This window comes from Aotus nancymaae, unplaced genomic scaffold (assembly GCF_030222135.1).
Source record: "Aotus nancymaae isolate 86718 unplaced genomic scaffold, 86718_ANA_hifiasm-v0.15.2.pri h1tg000041l, whole genome shotgun sequence".
In the NCBI taxonomy this organism is placed as follows: Eukaryota; Metazoa; Chordata; class Mammalia; order Primates; family Aotidae; genus Aotus; species Aotus nancymaae.
Window position 1 is genome coordinate 25,154,536 of NW_026988455.1, and position 19,057 is coordinate 25,173,592.

Here is a 19,057-nt window from a genome sequence, read left to right on the forward strand (position 1 = left end):
CTTTCTGCACCCCACTTTCCAAATGGGGACCACCCTCGGAGCTGTACTGGCCAGGCTGTCCCATCCCACCCTGTCAGACCCCTGTGTATGGAACACAGGCCAAGGGGCAACGGGAGTGGGATTCAGCCTTGGCTCTGCTTGGCTTCATCAGCCCCAGTGGGCATCTCTTGCTCATCTGCCCCAAAGTGAGGTCTGAAGGGTATGTGGGACTATCTGCAGGCAACTGGAGATTGCGATTGAAGATCTAGAGATAATTTAGCCGTCATTTATTGAACTGTTATTGGATGCGGGCATTGCATTCAGTATTTTGCAAACATCATCCCATTTAATCAGTAAGCCACAGTGCAAAGCAGGCACTATTGGGCACTACCTTTTATTTTCATTTAAAAAAAATGTGGTAGGTTGGGCACAGTGGCTCACGCCTGTAATCCCAGCACTTTGGGAGGCCGACATGGGCAGATCGTGAGGTCAGGACTTTGAGACCAAGCTCTTGGCCAACATGGTAAAACCCCATCTCTACTAAAAATACAAAAATTAGGTGGGCATGGTGGCACATGCCTGTAATCCCAGCTACTGCAGAGGCTGAGGCAGGAGAATTGCTTAAACCCAGGAGGAGGAGGTTGCAGTGAGCCAAGATGGCACCACTGCACTCCAGCTTGGGCGACAGAGTAAGACTCCATCTCGAAAAAAACAAACAAAACAAACAAAAATTTGTGGTAAAATATGCATAACATAAAATTTCCTGTCCTAACCATCTTTAAGCATCCAGATCAGTGGCATTAAATGAATTCACATGATGGTACAAACACCACCATTCATCTCCAGAACGTTTTTATTGGTTCAGTTCAAACTGAAACTCTGTCCCCATTAAACAGCAACTCCCCATTCCCCCTCCTCATAGCTCCTGACAGCCACCATTCTTGGCACTGCCTTTTACAGATGGAAAAGAAACAGAGAGGGAACAGGAGGTGGCAAGACAGCCAGCCTTCATCCTGGTGGCCCTGGGACAGGACAACCTCCAGGGCCCTGTGCTTGGCTCTGGATGGTAAATACCAGCTCCCAGGCCACAGTGGCCGGGTGGGATGGGCACAGTAAAGTGATCCCCTCCCCAGGAGGCAGTGAGGGGTGTGGGCAGCACTGACACTCGGGCCAGGAGGAAAAATATGACCCAGAAAAGGGCTTGGACAGCCAGAGGGTCCAAGGGAGGAGAGCTGGTAAGTAAGTCTATGCTGCTTCTGAGGTCAGAGGGGGCAGAGGACTTGGAATTTCAGACATCATGGGTGACTGGTTCCAGAGAGGCCAGATGCCAGGGACGAGGGCAAAGGCAGTGGGAGCACAAGCCAGGGAGGGGACACGCAGGCTAGGGGGCACTTGGGTGGGACAGAGAAGGAGAGGTCTACTCCATACCCTCAGACCCTTCTCCAGAGGTCCCCCGACTTAAACGGGGGTGGACCCTTTCCTGCCTCTGTGGAACCTGCCCCATTCCCGCCTAGTTTGGGATGCTGATGTGGTTTTGCCTCTTTGCAATGTTCTCCACACTCTTGCTCCCTGTAGCAGATTCTTCCTCCTCTGCTCCCCTTGGACACTGGCGGGCTCTGCTGGTCTGGGGAAATCTTTGTCATGAGCCACCCCTGCCTCCCAGGAGCCTGCAGTCAGCTGGGGCAGCATACTCGCTGCAGGAAGTGAGTGCTCTCTGAGGAGAAGAATTTGCCAGTTCCCCAAAGACTAAGAGAAGATCACTGGCCTGGGGCCTGGGGAACTGCATGGAGAAGGTCCTCTGAGGTGGGCCAGGAGGAAGGGTAGAAATACAGCAGGAGTGGGGTCTCAGAGGTGAGGGGGGTGTACTGTGAGGGATGATGGGACACTGGCCCCCATTGTGGGCCCCAAGCTGGACTCTGGTTGGGGCCCATTTTGGTACCTGTCAGACAAAGCCAGGAAACCATGGGACTTGGAAGCAGGGAAAGAATGTGGAGGATGCGTCTGTAGACAGGCTGTGAGGGGTGTGGAGGGAAGTAGCAAGAGACCCAGAGACTGACCTGGGGGTGAAGTCAGGGAGGTGGAGCTGAAAGATATTTGCCCAAGAATCTGTAGACAAATTGAATGGCTAGGGGTGTGGGCCAGCTGACTTCATATAAAGAGAAAGATAAAAGTGATTTCCTTGGGGTCAAGAGCGGATGCCGCATTAGAAGATAGCTCTCTGAACTCCCAGAACCTGATTACCAGGATGTCTGTGGTTGAAAACCTCGGACAAAGTCATCCACTGCAGACTGTGGAATGGGAACAGACTTAATGCCAAGGTTTTGTTCTTACCCACCCCCAGCCCAGCTGGAGAGGGGCCCTCTGCATGCTTTGGAAAGGCTGGCCTCTAGGCACATTTCTATCCTTTAAAGAGAGAATACACAGGAGTTCCAACGTTGCTGGTGGTCCCTACCAGAGGCTCCACGTCTCAACAGCCCAGGCCCTGGGATGGGGAGCAGAGGACGCGGCTCGACCTGTAGAGCTTTGGATGGTCTCAGGACTGTGGCACATTCTTGGAGGCCTGGCATGACTGAGATCAGGTATTTTTACCATCTGGGGAGAGACAGGGACTCGAAGTGTACACTGAGTTGGTTTAAAGAAAGTGAAGAAATGTGTTACTTCTTGTTCACCTGTTTGTGGATTGTTTTAAAAAGTGTTGGGGCTCTTTGAAATTTGCCACCAGAATGGCCCACCAACTTTATTTCTACCCCAACCCTCTCCCTACAGTCCACGGACAAAGAATGATTTGGCTTTTCAGAACAAAAGGCCACAAGTGCTAGTACCTATTGTTTCTTCATCCAGAGTTCCTGTCCCTCTATTTTCTGCATACAAATCCACAAGGCATGTCCCCTTCTCTGTAGAGCCTTCTCCGCCTTCTCAAAGGGCTCTTGGCCTCACATGACCTGGTGTGTTCCCGGCAAGAAGCCATCCGGCCTGGGGCTGCAGTCTGTTCCCAGAGCCCACCTCCCTTCTCAACTGAACAGCTGAGGAGCAGACGCCGCCTGTGGTCCTGTGTCCCTAAGCCCAGGAAGGACTCAGAAGATGCTCCTTAGTGAAGTGCTGAATGAATGGCACCAGCAGGGAAGGACTTAGCTGGCTCCATATTTCATTCAAATCTTGAGTCCATGGCTCTGATACAGTCCATTCTAAGGTCCCGTTTCCCATCTGCCTGAAGGATTATTTTATACGCGGGGTTTCTTCATGACTCAGTCTCTGGGCAACGGCCAGCAGGCGCTCCCGGTTAGAATTCCTGTGGAGGAGGACTTCTGAGCACCATTCTGACCTCCTGCTCTGCCCTGCGGAAGTCAGACAGGCTGAAATCTTTCCTAAGCTCTTTAATTAAATCAAGATTTTTTTTTGTTTTGTTTTGGTCTTCAAATTAGTTTGCCAATGCCAATTGTCAAAACTTTAAACTGTTGACCAAAAATAATAATGTAGCTATAATAGCTAAATCTCATCTGTGACTTTTAAATATAGAAAGCAGGAAGACAAACATCTGGTAATAGAGGTTGTGTTCTGAATGGGCGGTGGCCAAAAAAAAAACCCAGAAAAGCATTAGTCAGAGTCTAGAAAAACTGTTACTTTTACCAAGTGACATTTAGAGACAGAACTGAGGAGGAAATGTAAGACATCTGTTAAAAAGCAGATTTTTCCAAACACAATCCTTTAGAAATTCTTAGGAAAAATGTTCTAAATAAAAATTAATTTCAGTTCATTTAAAGATATTTTAGATTGTAAAAACAAAGCTCCTACTGTAAAAATATTACAACTTAGAGGTTTGCGGAAGATTCAGAATCAACAAACATCAGAGCTCAGTTGTGAGCTAGAGAACTTTTTCTTAACTTTAAAAAATAACATAGTTAATATGTCGGCACATTTGTGCCGTAAAAATTCAAATGATAGTTAAAGCTCAAGTTCCCTTTGTATATAACAACCCTTTCCACGGCCCTCCCCAGAGAAAACCACCATCATTATTTATGATAGGTAGTCAGGCAGACAAGAGCAAGGCAGGAGAGGGCCCCCAGGGGTAAGGGGAATGTCAGGCAACCATCATGTGATGGTCAGGCGGTTATTATTATTTTTGGGGGGACAGAATCTCACTCTGTTGCCCCGCTGGAGTGCAGTGGCACAATCTCAGCTCCGTGACCTCTACCTCCCGGGTTCAAGCGATTCTCCTGCCTCAGCCCCCTGGGTAGCTGGGACTACAGGTGCATGCCACTTCGCCTGGCTATTTTATTTTTAGTTGAGACGGGGTTTCGCCATGCTGGCCAGGCTGGTCTTGAAATCCTGGTCTCAAGAGATCCACCTGCCTCAGCCTCCCAAAGTGCTGGGATTACAAGCATAAGCCACCTCGCCTAGCCAAGATAGATAGTTTAAATTTAAAAAATACATATTTTCTCTTACTTCCTTCTTTTTCTTTCCCCCTCTGCTTCCTGCTTCCTACTTTCCCCTTCAGAAATACAAATATAACCTTCACCTCCCCTCACCAGACACTCCCTACAGGGCACGTTCATCTAACTATGTGCTCCAAGACAGATCTCTCCTCGAGAGTTGACAGCTGATTTGCAGACCAAAGTATGCCCCATGGAACTCTCACCTACAGTGGGTTGCCTCAGAACCTGGACCCATGCGGAGATCATGTTAAAAGCATGCTGGTGTGTCCACCTTTACAATTTATTTCTGGCCAGGAAAGCGCCAACTCAACTGTTGGATAGATAAGGCATCAAGCTAGCAGTGGGACCCCCCTGCCCATGCACACTTTACCCACTACCTTATAAAAGTTTTCTGCTCCAAAAATGAAACAGCACATTTAAAGTCACGGCACCTTGTGCCTCTTCCCATAAGGAAACTTCATAATAAATTCACTTTTTTTGTACTAGATATCACTCTTGTTAACTGGACACTGTATGTGGCATGCAACTAACTTTTGATTATGGTCATGCCTCCTTCCTCTCCTTTTCCCACTTTCAGGCAACCACAGATCAGCTGTCACGACACATTACTGTGCATTTTTTAGAGTTTTATACAAATGAGATCACACAGTATATACTTCTTTTTTGTCAAGTCTTTCAGCCATAATTAGGTCAAAAATTCTTTCCTGTTGTATGTATCAATAATTTGTTCTTTTAAAATTGCTGAATAGTATTTCACCTATTTTTATAACCACAATTAGTTTATCTGTTCACCTGTTTATGGATGTTTGTGTTATTTCCAGTTTTTGGCTATTCCACATAAAGCTGCTGTGAACACTTATGTACAAGTCTTTGTAGGGACATATGCATTTTTTTTCTTTTGGGTAAATGCCTAGGAGTGGAATTGTTACCAGAAAGGGGTCCTGATTCAGACCCCAAGAGAGGATTGAGCAAGAAAGAATTCGAGATGAGTCCATAGAGCAAAGTGAAAGCAAGTTTATTAAGAAAGTAAATGAATAGGCCGGGCGCGGTGGCTCACGCCTGTAATCCCAGCACTTTGGGAGGCCGAGGCGGGTGGATCACGAGGTCAAGAGATCGAGACCACCCTGGTCAACATAGTGAAACCCCGTCTCTACTAAAAATACAAAAAATTAGCTGGGCATGGTGGCACGTGCCTGTAATCCCAGCTACTCAGGAGGCTGAGGCAGGAGAATTGCCTGAACCCAGGAGGCGGAGGTTGCGGTGAGCCGAGATCGCGCCATTGCACTCCAGCCTGGGTAACAAGGGCGAAACTCCGTCTCAAAAAAAAAAAAAAAAAAGAAAGAAAGTAAATGAATAAAAGAATGGCTACTCCATAGACAGAGTGGTACATTGGACTTGTACCATTCCTCTGCGGATTGCAGGTTCTTTGCAGCCAGACACTCATACTCGGCGCGGATCTCCCTCAGAGCCGAGCTCAGGTCTGGTTTAGCCACAGCCACGTCCACCTCGGCCGCGGCCTGTGACGACGCCTGCAGCGTGGCCAGCAGCTCGGCTACCTCCACGTCGTGCACCTGGCGCACGAAGGCCAGCTCGTGCAGCAGCGACTCCACCTTCTTCTCCAGGTCCAGGCGGGCCAGCGTGGCGCCGTCCACGTCGCGCTGCTGCGCCTTCGGGGCGCGCTCGGCAGTTTTGCGTCCGCCGCTCTCCTCCTCCTTGCACCGCGCCCTCAGCCGCTGCACCTCCTCGGCCAGCCCGTCGCGCTCCAGCAGGGCCTAAGCGCGCGCCGAGCTCGCCTCCTCCAGCTGCGCGCGCAGGTCGCGCAGGTCGCGCAGCTCGCGCTGGAAGAGCTCGCCGACGCGCGACGGCTCGGCGTGGTGCTGCCTCAGCGCGGCCAGCTCGGCCTCCAGCGCGCAGTTCTGCGTCTCCAGCTGCTTCACCTTCTCGATGAACACCGCGAAGCGTTCATTGAGTCCCTGCATCCCTGCAGCTCCTGCTCCTTGTTGGTGCGCGCCGCTGCGTGGCTCAGGTGCAGCCCGTTGGACGCCGGCGGCCGGCGATAGGCCAGGCTGAGGCCGAGCAACGAGGCCGAGGAGCAGGCGGTCGAGGAGGCCACATTGCAGAGGGACAGCGACTGCAAGCAGAAGCCACCGGCCCCGGAGAGGCGCGCGGACAGGCGGGAGCCGTCCCCGAACACCTTGCGGTAGGAGGAGGAGGAGGAGCACAGGTAGTGCTCCAAGCCGGGCGTGCGGCTTCGCCTGGAGATACAGAAGAAAGGAGAGGTGCGGCAGGCAGGGCCAGAAGCAAACTTTTAAACTGGCTGAACCCTTGAAAGATGACAGAGGCAGATGTTCTAGTTCTCCTCCAGGGGTAACTGATGTGGGGATATTAATGCCCCTTTGTGTCAACTAAACATATATCTATGTTCACAGTAGCATGCATTAGCTAAGGAGCAGGCATCTTCTAGGAACCAGCACCAGCTAAGAACCAGCTTGCTTTGTAGAGTTAGCTCTGGCTGGCAAATGGTGTATCCATAGATGAACCATAAAGCACTTTGGTCAATTTTCTATTAGTGGACCTTTCAGTTCATTGTAAACTTTTCTTGTTATAAAAATGCTGTGTACTTAGCCTAATCATTTTCTCAGGATTAGAAAACAAGAATTGCTTAGTGAAAGCGTTTTCCCATTTTTAAGTTTACAGAGCTCCTCAGACTTTAATGTGCATATGAAACACTTGGAGACGTTGTTAAAATGCTAAAATGCAGGTGGGATTTAATGGATATAAGGTGGGCCTGAAATTGTTTCTCGCAAGCTTCCAGGTGATGCCAGGTATAGCCTTAGACCATATTTTGAGTTGCAAGTTTCTAATATGCTGTGTCAAGTTGCATTCTATGAAGTAGATAGGTTTTAATAGTATCTTATGTTTACAAAGTGTTTTCAGTTGTAAAAATACTTGCACATAATGTTAATTCATTTACCAGTTCAGGACCATAGGTCTTACCACCCATTCATCTTTTATGCATGTGGAAATAAGCTTGGCTTACTTACCAGAGAATTTAAGAATAAACAAGATGTCAATGAACTTCTTAAAGCCATGACACATAAAGGGCCACTGAAGAAACTTCTGATGTTTAGCCTAGAGGATATATCGAAAACCCCATGATAATTGCCTTCAAGAAGGTTGCTATATGGAAGAGGTCATACAAGCCTATTTTGGGTAGAAACAAAAGTCTCTCTAGGACTACATATGTCAATGGTATGGTAAAACCGAGTTTGTCTCAATGTGAGGAGGAACTTTCTAGCCAACCAAGCTGTACAAATATAGAGTGTGATGTTTTGTAAGGTAATGAACTCCTTATCATTGTAAATATTCAAACAGAGGTTACAGGACCACTTGTTAGTGGATAAGAGAGGAATTCAGGCAGCACTAGAAAGTGGAGTAATGTCACTAGCTGCAAGAGTCTAGGGTCTGAGATCTAAAATCTTACTATCAATTAAAGTTCTAAGATAAACATAAAAATGCTGAGAAGAATTAAATGCTGTTGGTATTTTGTGCATAATCTAATTTTTATGTACATGCTTTGTGCCTTTTAATTTTTTAATCAAAAATGAAGTCATCTACCTACTACTTGTAACCAGCTTGTTTCATAACATGTTATTTTCCTGTGTCATTAAATAATTACCTCAAAAAAAAAAAAAGAAAGTAAATGAATAAAAGAATGGCTACTCCATAGAGAGAGTAACCCTGGGGGCTGCTGGTTGCCCATTTTAATGGTCATTTCTTGATAATATACTAAACAAGGGTGGATTATTCATGCCTCCCCTTTTTAGAGCATATAGGGTAACTTCCTGATATTGCCATGGCATTTGTAAACTGTCATGGCTCTGGTGGGAGTGTAGCAGTGAGGGTGACCAGAGTCACTCCTGTTGCTATCTTGGTTTTGGTGTTTTAGCCGGCTTCTTTACTGCAGCCTGTTTCATCAGCAAGGTCTTTATGGCCTGTATCTTGTGCCTACTCCTAGCTCACCCTGTGACTTAGAATGCCTAAACTGAGAATACAGCCCAATAGTTCTCAGCCTCATTTTACCCAGCTGCTATTAAAAATGGAGTTGGCTCTGGTTCAAATGCCTCTGACAGAATGGTTGGACCAGATAAGGTATTCCCAAACCATTTTCCAAATGGATTGGGCCATTTTATATTCCAACTGGTAGTGGATGAGAGTTTCCGTTTCATTATATCCTCATCAACACTTGGTATGGTCGGTCTTTCTAATTTTAACCATTCTAAAGTGTGTATTTCTCTAAAAGCTAATGATGTTTTAATTTGCATTTCTCTAATGACTAATAGTGCACATTTTCATGTGTTTACTTATCAACCGTATATCTTTGTTGGTCTATTCAAATATTTTTCACTTTTAAAAATTTGGGCTGCTCTTTTTTTCTTACTGTTGAATTTTGAGAGGTTTCATATAGTCTAGATGCAAGTTCTTTACCAGATATATGCTTTGCAAAGATTCTTTCCTAGTCTGTGGATTGTCTTCTCAATCGTCTTATAGAGCAGTTCAGATATATATATATTTTCATTTGCTCTCAGTGTGTTTTGAGGAACAAATTTTAAATTTTGATGTAGTTCAGTTTACCAGCCCGTTCTTTTGGATTGTACTTTTGGTGTTGTGTCTCACAAATCCTTGAGCTAACCCAAGGTCACACATGTTTCTGTAATGTTTTCTTCTAAAAATTTTATAGTTTTAGATTTTGCATTTAGGTTTAAATACTTTTTAATTTTTTTACATGATGAATGATATACATCCAAGTTCATATATATACATATATATGTCCAATTGTCCCAGCACCATTTGCTGAAAGAGTATCTTCTCAGCCAGGTGAAGTGGCTCATGCCTGTAATTCCAGCACTTTGGGAGGCCAAGGTAGGAGGATTATTTGAGGATAGGATTTTAAGCCCAGCTGAGTCAGCACAGTAAGACCCTCATCTCTACCAAAAAAAAAAAAGACTATCCTTTCTGTACTCCATTGTCTTTGTACCTTTGTCAAAAATCATGTGTTCATATATGCATGGGTCTTTTTCTAGAATCTTTATTCTGTCCCATTAATCTATTTATTTATCTATATACCAAAATAACGCAGTATTGATTACTGTAGTTATATAATGGTTCTTGAAATCAGGTAGTGTTAGCCCTCCAATTTTGTTCTTTTTCAAAGTTGTCTTGGTCGTTCTAGAGCCTTTGCCTTTCCACATGAACTTTAGAATCAGCTTGTCAATTTCCACAAGAAAAGCCAGCTTGGATTTTGATTAGCATTGCAATGACTACGTAGATCAGTTATGGGGGGAAGCTGACATTCTGACAATCTTGAATCCTCTGACTCTGGACAAAGTGTGTATCTCCATTTATTTAGGTCAGTTTAATTTCTTAGCAGGATTTTGTAGTTTTCAGTGGATAGGTGTACTGAGTTGAATCATAGCCCCTGCCCTAAAGATATGCCCATGTCCTAATATCCAGGGCCTGAGAATGTGACTTTATTTGGAAAAAAAAAAACCTCTGAGATATAATTAAACGTCTCAATATAAAGAGATCACCCAGAATTTTATCCAGATGGGCTCTAAATCCAAAAACAAGTTTTTGTAAGAGAGATACAGAGAAAGAGAGAGGGAGGAGAAGGTGATGTGAAGATGGAGGCAGAGATTGGAATGATGGGGCTACAAGCCAGGAAATACCAAGGAACATCTGAAGCCAACAGCAGCAGAAAGAGGCAAAGAACAGACTGTTCCTTAGAAATTTTGCAAGTACTTCAGCCCTACCAACGCCTTGTCAGACAGACTTCTGGATTCCAGCACTGTTAGAGAATAAACTGTTGGTTTAAGCCACCAAGTTGGTGGTAATTTGTTATGACCGCCCCAGGAAATGAATACAACAGGTCTTTCACATTTTCTGGCAGATTTATCCCTAGTATTTTATCTTTTTGATGCTATAGTAAAGGACATTGTTTTTCCAATTTCAATTTTGGATTGTTTGTTGCCAATTTATAGAAACAACTGATTTTTGTGTGTTGACCTTGTATCCCTCTGCTTTGCTAAGCTCACTCATTCGATCTGGTAGCTTTGCTTTTCTAGATTATCTGATTTTCTACATAGACAATAACGTCTGAGAATAAAAATGGTTTTACTTTCTATTCTCCGTGTCTTTTATTTCTTTTATTTCCTGATTGTGTTAGCAGTGGCAACTCTGTACAGGTCTGCAGCAACCTCAATTCTTGCCTCCTCAGAAGAAAGAATTTGAGAGGCATAAAGCAGAATGACAGACGGAGGTTAAGTTTTGGAGAAGGAGAGAAAGTTTACTAAAAAGCTTTAGAGCAGGAATGAAAAGAAGTAAAGTACACTTGGAAGAGGGCCAGGCTGGCGACTTGAGAAATTCAAGTGTGGTTTGACCTTTGACTTAGGGTTTTAAACATTGGCATACTTCTGGGGTCGTGCATGACTTCTTCCCTGATTCTTCCCTTGGGGTCAGCTGTCCGAATGTGCAGTGGCCTGCTAGCGCTCGGGAGAGGCCGCATGCGCAGTGTGTTTACTGGAGTCGTATGCACGCTCACTCTGGGTGTTTTTCCTCTACCAGTCTAGCATTCCTAGAGGAAGGTCATATACCAGTTAAACTCCACCATTTTGCCTCTTAGTGCACATGCTTGAGCCCACTCATCCAACTCTTGAGATTTTATCGGGAAGCTGCTGATCACCAGTTTTAGGTGTTTCTGTCTATTGGGAAACTGCCTTTCCCTTGTGCTGGCTGCAACCAATAATTATTTCAGAGAGACAGTTTAATAACTGCCTGGCCATCACCTGATGTTTGCCTGACATTCCTGATGGGGGTGCCTCACCTGCCCTGCTCACATCTAACTACCCATTCTAACAATTGCACTAGTGAGAACCTCTAGTGCAAGGCTGAATAGGAGTGGCAAGAACATGTATTTTGGAATTGCTCCTGATCCTATGGGATCCGTGTTAAGACTTTCATCGTTACTAGGTACGATGGTGCCTGTAGGTTTTCTGTAGCTGCCCTTTATCAGGTTGAGAAAGTTCGTATTATCAACTTGCTGAAAATTTTTATCAAAAATCTTGTTGGATTTCATCAAATGCTTTTTCTATCTTAAGATTACCACATTTTTCTTTTCTCAGTTTGTTAACATGGTAATTTCCTCATGAATGAAGGGATTGGTACTCATCTGAATACTCCAGGGTGTCTCTCTGCAGATCCTCAGGGGTTTTTGCCTCTGTGCCTTTCTCCTCTCTGGATTCTGCTTCATCAACTCAAGCTGCCTTGGTCTCCCAGGCCCTCAGCTCCATCTTCTCAAGTCCAGGAATCTTCCAGGTTCTGCCTCTGTTCTCTCTTTGCTACGATCTGGAAGCTCTCTCAGGGTGGTAAGCTGTGGCGATTGTGCAGTTCACAGTTTTTTCTCATCTCTCAGGGATCACTGTCTTTCATTGCCTGAGGTCCAGTGTCTTAAATGCTATTGTTTTTGTCATTGTGTGTGTGTGCCTGTTTCAGGAGGGAGGTAAGTCCAGTTCCTGTTACTCCATCTTGGCTGGAAGGGGAGGTCATATATAGTTTGTGTAAGTTTTTTCAAAAGGATGTTATACGTATTTCTTTTTTCTAGCTTTCTATTATGGAAAATTTCAAATGTATTCAAACATAGAGAAAATAGAATAATGAATCCCAATGTATTCATCACCCAGCTTTAACAATGATATTGACGGCCAGCTTTGTTTCACCTATAATTCAGTTCACTTCTCTGCCTATGCCCTGATCTTATGAGGATACTTTCCCCCTACCAATTTTGAAACAAATTGCACACATTGTATAATTTTACTTGCAGATAACTCAGTTTTTATCTCTAAAATATATGACTTTTAAAAACAAATGATAGGCCAGGTGTGGTGGCTCATGCCTGTAATCCCAGCACTTTGGGAGGCTGAGGCGGGCAGATCACGTGACATCACATGTTTGACACCAGCCTGGCCAACATAGTGAAACCCTGTCCCAACTGAAAATATAAAAATTAGCTGGGTATGGTGACATATGCCTGTAATCCCGGCAACTCGGGAGGCTGAGGCAGGAGAATTGCTTGAACCTGGGAAGCAGAGGTTGAAGTGAACCAAGATTGTGCCACTGCACTCTGGCACAGAGAGAGACTTCATCTCACAAACAAACAAAAGCAAATGATAATCATTCTTTAATATAATAAAATATCTAGCTGTTTTCATTGCTACTTTACAACAGTTTATTCATATATGGATCCTAACCAGGTCTACACGTTGTATTTGGTGGATAGGTCCTTTTCAACATACTGATTCCTCCCTAGTTTCTCCCTTGTAATTTATTTATTGAAGAATGCACATCATTTGTCCTGTATAGCTTCTTAAAGAATGGTTATTCTGGTTGCATCTCCATGTTGTCTTCAATGTGATTCTTTATCGTCTGTAAAATTCGTAGTTAGAGGATGTGATTCAGGTTCCAGTTTTGGGTAAATATTTCAGAGGCTGTCGTGTATAGTACCATCAGCAGTTTATAATGTATTATTGCATCTCTTTTGTAGTGTTCTAGTAGCATCCTGTGCACACCCCCACCATAGTATAGTCTCGTAGCTCATATTTGTCAGCTCAGGCTGCTGTAGCAAAATCCCACAGACTGAGTGGCTTAAACAACAGAAATTTTATTCTTACAGTTCTAGAGGTTAAAAGTCCCAGAGTAAGATCTGGCAGGGTTGATTCCTGGGGAGGGCTGTTTTCTTGCCTCATAAATGTCCACCTTCTTGTTGCGTCCTCACATGGTGGAGAAAGACCTCTGGTATCTTTCTCTTCTTATAAAGGCACCAGCCCTATCAGATTACGAGCTCATCCCCACTTTACAAGCTGATTTAACCATAATCACTTCTTTACAGGCCCCCATCTCCAAATATAGTCACATGGAGTTTGGGGCTTCAACACGTATTTTGTGGTGACACAAACATTCAGTCTAATACATACCTTAAATCTTTCTTAAAAATAAATTTTAAAAATAGTATTTGCAGGTTAAGAAAAGTTGCAAAGATGCTACAGAGAATCCCTGTATACTCCTGACCCATTTCCCCATTGTTAATGCTCTAGGTCACCATGGTACGTTTATCACAGCCAAGAAAACAGCATCGGCACATTGTTATTAACTACACGTGATGCTTTATTTAGAGTTCATCGATTTTTCCTCAATTTTTTTTTCTGTTCCAGGATCCAATCCAAGATGCCACATTACATTTACTCATTCTGTCTCCTTAGACTTCTCTGGTCTATGACAGTTTCTCAGACTTCCCTTGTCCTTGATCACCTTGGTAGTTTTTAGAAGTACTTCCCAGGCTTTTGCAGAATGCCTTTCAATTTGGGGTTGCCTGATGTCTTTCTCACAGTTAGTTGGGATTATGGGCTTGGGAAAGAAGGCTGCAGAGGTAAAGTGTCATTCTCATCACAGTATATTATGGATACATGCTATCTACATGACATTACTGATGAGGTTAACCTTGATCACATGGCTGAGGTAGGGTTTGTCAGGTTTTTTTTTCACTGTAAACTTATTCTCTGTCCCCACAACCCCACTTCCATAACTCTATTTTTTGGAAGCAAGTTACTAAGTGCATCTCCCATTTGGGGGAGCAGAGAGGGAATTAGCTACATAAATTAATCCTGAACTCTTCTGTACAGGCAATTTATTTAATCTCCCCCATTTATTTCATGTTGAAACATTTATTTATATCTATATGGATCCATGGATATTTATGTTACACCTTTTGTATGGCTCATGCACCATACGAAAACATGTAGTGAGCTAGATGGGCCTGCAGGCCATAGTTTTCTGATCCCTAGTTTAGAAGACTCCTCAGGAAACACTATTTTGAACAGTATTCCCTGAGTTATTCTATTGTATGAGTCCATTCTTACACTGCTATAAAGAACTACTTGAGAGTGGTAATTTATTAAAAAAAAAAGAGAGGTTTAATTGACTGACAGTTCTGCAGGCTCTACAGGAAGCATGCCTGGGAGGCCTCAGGAAACTTACAGTGATGGGCAAAGGCAAAGGGGAAGACAGCACATCTTCACATGTTGAAGCAGGAGAGAGAAAAGCCAGGGGGAAGGTGCTACACAGTTACAACCAGATCTTGTGAGAACTTACTATAATGAACATAACAAGTGGGAAGTCCGCCCCCATGATTCAGTCACCTCCCATCAGGCCCCTCCTCCAATACATGGGGATTACAATTTGACATGAGATTTGGGTGGGGACACAGCCAAACTATGTCATCTGTGTTCATGTAAGTTTGTGGTCTTTACATATATAAAGGTTGCATTGGCTGAATAGAAAATCCCTTTTCCATTTCTGTAAAGAAAGACTATTGGAATTTTTATAGAAATTGAATTTATTCTGTAGATTACTTTGGATAATATTTACATCTTAACAAGACGCTTATATCAGTCTGTTCTCGCATTGCTATAAATAAATACCTTAGACTGGGTAATTTATAAGAAAAGAGGTTTAAGTGGCTCACAGTTCGACAGGCTGTACAGAAATCATGTCAGCATTTGCTTCTGAGACCTTGGAGAGCTTTCTCTTATGGCAGAAGACAAAGCCAGAGCTGGAGGAAGAGAAAGAAAGGGGAGGTACTACACGCTTTTAAACAACCAGATCTTGTGAGAACTCATTCACTAGAGAGTACCAAGGCTGGGATTGTGCTAAACTATTCATAAGAATTCTGCCCCTCACAATTCAATCACCTCCCACTGGGCCCCACTTTCAACATTAGGGCTTACAATTCGAGATGAGATTTGGGTGAGGACAATATCCAAACTATATCATTCCATCTCTGGCTCCTCCAAATCTCATGTCCTACTCACATTGGAAAATACAATCATGCCTTCCCAACAGTCCTCCTGAGTCTAAACTTATTCCAGCATCAACTCAAAAGTCAAAGTCCAAAATCTCATTTGAGATAAGGCTAGTCCCTTCCACCTATAAGCCTGTAAAATAAAGACCAAGTGAGTTACTTCCAAGATACAATGTGGGTACAGGCATTTGGCAAATACTCCTGTTCCACAAGGGAGAAACTGGCCAAAAGAAAGGGTCTCCAGGCCATGTGCAAGTCTGAAACCCAGCAGGACAATCATTAAATCTTAAAGCTCCAAAATAATCTTCTTTGACTCCATGTCTCCAATCCAGGGCACACTGGTATAAGGGTGGGCTCCCAATTCCTTGGGAAGCTCCACCCCTGTGGCTTTGCAGGGTTCAGCCCCCATGCCTACTCTCACAGGCTGTTGTTGAGTGCTTGCAGCTTATCCAGGCATATGGTGCAATCTGTCAGTGGCTCTACCATTCTGGGTTTGGAAGATGGTGGCCCTCTTCTCACAGCTCCACTAGGCAGTGCCCCAGTAAGGACTCTGCATAGAGGCCCCCAATGCCACATTTCCCCTCTGCACTTCCCTAGTCGATATTCTCCATGAATGCTATGCACCTGCAGCAGGCTTCTGCCTAACCATCCAGGCTTTTCCATACATCCTCTGAAATCTAGGTGGAGACTCCCAAGCCTTAACTCTTGCACTGTGTGAACCCACAGGCTTAACACTAGGTGGAAGCCACCGAAGCTTATGGTTTGCATCTTCTGAAGCAGCAGCCTGAGCTGTACCTGGGCTCCTTTGAGCCATGGTTGGAGTTGCAGTGGCTGGGATGCAGGGAGCAGTGTTCTGAGGCTGTGCAGGACAGTAGGGCCCTGGGCCTGGCCCACAAAACCACTAAGTCCTCCTAGGCCTCCCACCCTGTGATGGGTGGGGCTGCCACAAAGGTCTCTGAAATGCCTTCAAGGGCTTTTCCCCATTGTCTCTGTTATTAGCATTTGGCTCCTTTTTACTTCTGCAAATTTTGCAGGCTGCTTGAATTCTTCCCCTGAAAATCAGCTTTGCTTTTCTACCAGATGGCCAGGCTGCAAATTTTCCAAAATTGTTTGCTTTGCTTCCCTTTTAAATATGAGTTCCAGTTTCAGGCCATTTCTTTGCTCACACATATGAACATAGGTTCTTAGAAGCATCCAGATAACCTCTTTGTAAGGCCGGTTGCCTTGCTGGGAGCTTGGACACGCCCACCCCCCCCACGCCTAGAAACTACGTCACCACTCCATGCCCACTTCTGCACTCAGCACGCAAATCTGCACTCAATACCAAGCTCTGCACTCAGCACCTAGCCTGCCGTTAAACTCCCCCACGCCCACTTCTGCACTCAGCATGCAAATCTGCACTCAACACTAGCCTCTGCACTCAGCACTTAGCCAACCGTTGAAGAACCCTGCCAAAATTTAAAAGAAGCCCCGCCAAAACCTGCCCAGTAACATTTTGCATCCTGCTTACCTGCCAATGGCAACTTGCCCCATCCATGTCCTGCTTCCCCACAACCAATCAAAATGCCTCCACTCCCTATAAAACCCCACGTCTGAGAGGAGTCAAGCGCGACTTCTCCGGCCCCTCCTGTCAGACCGCAGAACCTGGCTCAGGAGCTGATTAAATTTCTTTATTCCAATAACTTGCCTCAGTTGCCTCATTTAAACCTTACACTCTTGAATGCTGCTTAGGAATTTCTTCCAAGGCTGGGAAATTTTGTGGCTAATGCCTGTAATCCCAGCACTTTGGGAGGCCAAGGTAGATGGGTAACTTGAGGTCAGGAGTTTGAAACCAGCCTGGCCAACATGGTGAAACCCCATCTCTACTAAAAATACAAAAATTAGCCAGTCATGGTGGTGCATGCCTATAATCCCAGCTATTTGGGAGACTGAGGCACAAGAATCAGTTCAACCTGGGAGGCAGAAGCTGCAGTAAGCTGAGATCCACTCCGGCCTGGGTGACAGACAAAAAAACAAATTTCTTCTACCAGATAACCTAAAACATCACTCTCAAGTTTAAAGTTCTACAGATCTCTAGAGCAAGAGCACAGTACAGTCAAGTTCTTCACTAAAGCATAGCAAAAGTGACCTTTACTCATGTTCCCAATAAGTTCCTTATTCCTGTATGAGACCTCCTCTGCCTGGTCTTCATTTTCCATATCACTATCAGTATTTTGGTTGCAACAATGTAACAAGTCTCTAGGATTTTATAAAATTTCCCTCATGTTCCTGTCTTCTTCTGAGCCCTCTACATTCTTCTAATTTCTTCCTGTTACCAAATTCCAAAGCTGCTTCCATGTTTTCAGGTACCTTTATAGAAATGCCTCACTTTTTGATACCAATTTTCTGTATCAGCCTGTTCTTGCATTGCTATAATGAAATACATGAGACTGAGTAATTTATGAGAAAAGAGGTTTAATTGGCTTATGGTTCCACAGGCTATGTAAAAGCATGGCAGCATCTACTTTTGGAGAGGCCTCAGGGAGCTTTTATTCATGGTGGAAGGCAAAGCTAACACAGGTATCTTCACATGGCCAGAGCAGGAGGAATAGAGAGAGAGGGAGGAGGTGTTATATGCAACTCACTCACTATATAGTACCAAGGGGGGATAGTGCTAAACCATTCCTGAGAACTCTGCCCACCGTGATCCAATCACCCCCTTCAAGCTCCACCTCCAACACTAGGGATTACATTTCAACATGAGATTTGGTCAAGGAGAACATTCAAACTATATTAACACTTGAGTATCTGAAATCATTGTCCTCTTGCAAAGTGTTGCTTTTGAAAAGTCTGATGTCAATCTGGTATCATTTCCCTTATAGATGACGGTCTTTTCCTCTCTGATTGCCCAAAGGGTTTTTTTCTTCTTCTTTTTAAAATCCAACAGTTTTACTAGAACATTTCTCATTGTCGGCCAGCTATGTTGATTTTCCCATGTAAATGGAGTAACTTTTCAGTATATAGTTTTAAGTCTTCTTTTATTGAACACTTTTTGTTGCATTATAGTTTTTTAACATTTTTTCCATTATTTTTGTTTAGGTACTCCTATTATACTTATGTTGAATCTTGTGTGCATGTCTTCTATATCTATCACTTTTTCTCAAATCTTCTAAATCTTTCCTTATTAAAAAAATGTTTTTTTCTTCTCATCTCTTGGTTTTCTTGTAGACTTACTTCTCTTGAAGACTTATTTGCCCATCTAGTTTAATCTTTAGCTTCTGAAAGTTTCTCTTTTCATTTCTAATTATTGAGTTCATCATCTTCTCTTCAGATCTTCCTTTATCAAATCATCTCATCTGAGTTTTCGCATCCTAAATTTTGCTGTTCTAAGTCTCTTAATTTTTAGATGAATGAAAAGTCTGGCATGAGGAAGTAACTGATTGTGCTAAAGCCAACCCAAATTTGTTAATTTTTAGAGCTCATTTTGGAGTGTTGGATAATAGTCTTTATTTTGTGAGCACATATTTCTGGCATACTTTGATCATTTATAGGGATGTCATTCTGCACACCAATTCATCATTTTCTTATTTTAATAATTTTATATGGTATTAAACTATAGTCCTTTACTATTTATCATACTATTTGAATTGGGACAGAACTGCTTTCCTAACTTCATAGCTTAAGGGCTTCTTTTTCTGTAGTTTTTGAAATAATGAAAAAAATGACTTCAAACTTGCTGTTACTCTTCCTACTT

The 19,057-nt window shown here is 43.8% G+C and overlaps 1 pseudogene; it reads right to left on the reverse strand.

The window, feature by feature from the left end:
* Positions 1-3,195: 3,195 nt before the first annotated feature.
* Positions 3,196-16,138, reverse strand: LOC135268647 (alpha-internexin-like; annotated as a pseudogene).
* Between the last annotated feature and the right edge of the window lie 2,919 nt (positions 16,139-19,057).